Source organism: Chiloscyllium plagiosum, chromosome 28, assembly GCF_004010195.1.
Source record: "Chiloscyllium plagiosum isolate BGI_BamShark_2017 chromosome 28, ASM401019v2, whole genome shotgun sequence".
Lineage (NCBI taxonomy): Eukaryota > Metazoa > Chordata > Chondrichthyes > Orectolobiformes > Hemiscylliidae > Chiloscyllium > Chiloscyllium plagiosum.
In genome coordinates this window covers 10399062-10404179 of record NC_057737.1, presented here as the reverse complement: position 1 = coordinate 10404179, position 5118 = coordinate 10399062, and positions in this window count along the sequence as shown.

The window sequence follows — 5118 nt, the reverse complement described above, 5'->3', positions numbered from 1 at the left end:
GCAAGAGGCCCAGCAATCACTTCTCTAGCTTCCCACAGCATTCTCGGGTACACCTGATCAGGTCCTGGGGATTTATCTGCCCTTAACCGTTTCAAGACATCCAGCACTTCATCCTCTGTAATCTGGACATTTTGCAAGATGTCACCATCTATTTCACTACAGTCTATATCTTCCATATCCTTGCTGGTGCTTGACAGACAATTCCCGTCTCGTAGCAATGCCCAACTTGTACAGCTGGCCCACTTTGGGAATCAGTATTTTTAAGATTCCATCACGACATGGAAATTGTAGTGAGCGTCTGGGTTCCTGAAACCCGGAATGAAGCTCACACCAGTGACGTCTCTGTCCTTCCAGACTTCCCTGGTTCGCTGACAGGAGACTGAGCACGAGGAAGGCCTTATCAGTGAGGATGTCCACTGAGGGAACGTGGAGTTATTGAGAAACTCTCTCAGTGGCTCACAACATTTCTGAGGCAGACAGGACTAACGTGAACTTAGCCAGGAGCCAGTGCATGACAAGATTAATATCAATGCGCAAAATAAGCAAGAATATTTTCAGGCCCAATTCGTTGGCCTTACAGAATGATTAGATTCCCAACAGTGTAGAAACAGGCCCTTTGGCCCAACAAGTCCACACCAACCCTCTGAAGAGTAACCCCCCAGACTTATTTCCCTCTGACTAATGCATCTAACACGATGGGCAATTTAGCATGGCCAATTCACCTGACCTGCACATCTTTTTGGATTGTGGAAGGAAACCGGAGCACCCAGAGGAAAACCACACAGACACGGGGTGAATGTGCAAACTCCACACAGACAGTCGCCCAAGGCTGGAATCGAACCTAGGTCCCTGACTCTTCCAGAGACTCTGAAAAGAGACCTTTACCTTAGACCAGATATCAAAGAAAACCACCAGATCCCCAAATCACCAAGATCCACAATCTGGGATTTCAAAACAAAATGATATGAACCACACCCAGTTCCAAGCTATAGGAAATAGGGACATCAGGAGGCCATTCGGCCCCTTGAGACGTGCTCCGCCATTCAATAGGATCACAGCTGATCTGACGTTGCTCACCACCCTGTAATGCTTCATTCCCTGACTGGTCAAGAATCGGTCCATCTCAGTAAAGAAGGAGTCTGGTCGCCTCTTTGACCTGCTGCTGGATTTTTTGGAAAGCTAAAAGGAATACAGCAGAGAGATTGACAACAAAGAAATTTCTCTGCATCTAGGACAGGGTGTTGGGACTTGGAGTTGGCACCCCGAGCCAAAATTGTGGATGTTTAAATGACATATTTTTAGGAACAGGAAAAGGCTGTAGTGACTGAGCAGCCCGGCTCTGACTGATAACATGAGGCTGGATCATCTGATGCACCACAGTCCCCTACTATTCAGGCTGACCATGATCTTCTCCCACCCTCACTGCCTTACATTAGGGCACAAAAATATTTCACAGACAATCAGCCCATTCAGCTGCTTGTGATGTATCTTCAACAGCCTGAGATTGGGTTGAACCCAGAGCTTCCAGAGCCCAGAGTTAGGGACACTACCAACTGCATCACATGACCTCCTACAAATAGCAGGATGCGCTGATAGAGTAAATTGGAATGAAGCGAAAGGAAAAGAGAAAGACAAAAGGCGCAAAAGAGAGGGAGAAAGGAATAAGATGGAGAGAGAAAGAGAGCATATAGGAATGAGGGAGATGAGGAGAATGAGAAGTAGAAGGGTAAGTGTAAGAAAGGAGGAAGTCAGGAAAGGACAAAGGTATCCTGGCAAAGTCATTATCTTCAGGCAAAAGGAAAATTTAGAAGAGGCGACCGTATTGAAATATATAAGATTCTTAGGGGACCTAGGGACAGGGTAGATATAGGAGTACCAGAGGGCATCATCTCCATTTAAGACTGAGACGATGAGGAATTTCTTCTCTCAGAGGATTATGAGTCTGTGGAATTCTTTACTGCAGAGGGCTGTGGTGATTGAGTCATTGAGTATATTCAAGGCTGCAATACTCAGATTTTTATCAGGGAACCGAAGTTTATGATAAAAGCAGGAAAGTGGAGATGAGGATTATCACATCAATCATGATCTCATTAATGATGGAACAGACTCAATGGACCAAATAGTCTACTTCTGCCCCTATGTCTTATGGAAGGGATGTAGTGAAAGGACTTTTTTGCTATTCAAGCCAATTTGCAGGGATTACAAAATCACACTTTGAACACAAACATTTGAATTTTATCTTTGATAATGTCACAATGTACATTTGATACTGTGTAAATAACTAAAGAGATAAGCGTGTAATGGGATCACAAGTCAATGATATCAGGAGCTCCACTGATACCGTCTGTAAGTTCTGCCTTTGTGACAATTGTGGCTTTATCTCAGTCATGAGGGTAATGGATCTCTACATTGTTAAGTGTAGCCTTGAGAAAAGCTCACAACAATTCACTTCAGCCTGACCTTCTGAGAGGCTCACTGAATTAACTTGGCTGTTTTGTCTCACATTGATCCACACAGACCGTGAGTCCCAAGCTGATTTTTGATCCGTGCTGGGTTAATTCTAACAGGCATGTTGACAATATCCATCAAAAAGCAGTCAGAACTCCTTCGCTGGAGCATAGTCCAGTGACTCCTGGAGCAAAGATTTGCTTACATTTTAAAGGGGGAGTTGGTGACGAGGTCGTAATGTCACTGGATTAGGGATACAGAGGCTCAGTCAAATGTCCAGGGTGCAGGAACTGAAATCATGGAACCTGATGCTGCTCCTGGCTCAGGACCCTGGACCCACTCCCATCCTAACCTGAGCTCATCACCCTATTCCCAGTCAAGGCAGGTCAGGAGTGTGTGTGCATGTTTGTGTGTCTATGTTTGTTTTTGTGTGTATGTATGTGAGTGTTTGTATGTGTGTGTGAAAGTGTGTATGTGAATGAGTGTGTACATGTGAGTGAGCATGTGTGTACATGCGTGAGATTGTGTGCACGTGTGGGTTAGTATGTGTGCAAAGATAAGAGAGCCGTTTTAAACCTGTCAGCAAAGGAATACTCCACAAACTGGGGGTCAGGGAGACTCAAAACCACTGAGATAATGTCTCTAGCTCAAGGCTGCGGAGCTTTAGGAGTTACTAAATGAGAAATAAATGTAATGGATGCTATTCTGATGACCATTTTGCAACGTGCTTAAGTTAATTATGGGATTCAGATCTGAGATGAAGTGAACGGGTAGTTCCTGCGTGATTGAAATGTTCCACCTTTGTGCAAATGGAATTAAAATGGATGCATCTGAGGTGGATGTGTTTATGGAAATGGCTTTGCTGGGCAGATATTTGTCAGTTATTTGATATTTGTGTGTATGTATGTAGGTATTTGTATGTGTGTGTGAAAGAATATGTGTATGTGCCTGTTATCTTATACAAATTTAAATTCCATGGCATCAAGGATATGAATACTTCCTTTGTGTGTCGTAGCTTTAAATTTAATTTCAACAACCTCCATGATAATTGAGAATATTGATGAATTCTTCTAATTCTGCTTCTCTTGAGTCTCAATATTTTCTATATAACGGAGTCACTTAGTAATGAGTGCTACATTATTCTATTCTCAAGTACACCAACAAAGAGCTTAACCAAAGCTGTTGTGGGTTTAGTGTTGGGGTGGAATGGGAATAAGGCAAAAGTGAGGACTGCAGATGCTGGAAACCAGAGTTTAGATCAGAGTGGTGCTGGAAAAGCACAGCAGGTCAGGCAGCATCCGAGGAGCAGGAAAATCGACGTTTCGGGCAAAAGCCCTTCATCAGGAATAGAAGCAGGGAGCCTCCAGGGTGGAGAGATAAATGGGGGGGAACGGGGCTGGGGAGAAGGTAGCAAAGAGTCACTGAGGAAGCAAATGTGGCTGTGGTAGCGAGTTTGTTTCAGTACATGGTTGAAGAGCTTCAGGTTACTGGAATGAAAATAAGGTCTAACCAGCAGGGCCATAGATTGCTTTCCCTGGCCCTGTTAATGGTGACCATGATATTAAAATAATCTGGCATAAAACCCTTCTGGTTCACTCATGTCCTTTAGGGAAGGAAATCTGCCATCCTCACCAGGTTAAGCCTGCCTATGGCTCCTGAAACAAGTAAAAATGATTGACTCTTAGCTGCCGTCTGCAATTTTTCGGCAAATCACTTAACACAAGAGCAATTAGAAATAGGTAACAAATACTGGCTTTGCTAGTGATGGCTAAGTCCCATGGAAGAATCAAGAAAGTAACATGTAAGTATCAAATGTGGGCAGCAGGAAGATTGGCCGCAATGCCTATAGGGTCAATACCATGTGAGGGATCACATATGAAAAGCTATCTCCAGGGAAAGGTGACAAAGAATTTTATTCTAGCATGAATCATAAATTGGAAACTGACAATCTAATCTACACTGGCACTTCAGTGCAGTATCAAAGCAGTTGCTGCAATGTCAGAGATCAATCTTTCAGTGAAATGTTTGATTGAGACCACCCCTGCTCTGTCAGATGGACAATAAAGCACATATGGTGGCTTGCTTGGAAAAACAGGGGTGTTCTCTTCAGCACCCTGACCAATAGTTTGTTATGGACCAGACCAGATACTCCCCTCCCACAAAGTATTGTAAGGAGATAACCTAGGCCCCAACTTTTTTATGTATTTTAAGGCATCTGTTAAGGGGCTGTGTTCCAGGTGTGATTCAATTGGTCCACCACTTGGTTTTAATCAAAACACACTTTATTCTTACAGAACAGAAAAAATACAAAACAAGGCATAACTTCAACTCAATTGAAATACTTGACAATATAATGTTTATTGAACCATTTATCATCAACAGTTTCCCACAGACAGTTCCTTTGGCAAAAATGCAATCCAGCGAAACAGTGACGGTTCTCACATGCTGTCTCTCTCCAGCCTGGAAGAAAGAAACAAACATCTCCATTTGATTTTTAAGAGGAAGCCTCGTCTAAGGCTTCACCCCAGCAGCCGGGAACTCAAGCTTTTAGCTTCAGCAGCCTGCAGAGCTTCTTGCTAGCTGGAAGCAAAACTAAAAGCCTACCTGGGTGTGTGGGAGCCCTGACCCCACTCACTCATTCATGACTCTACCTGGGTGTGTGGGAGCCCT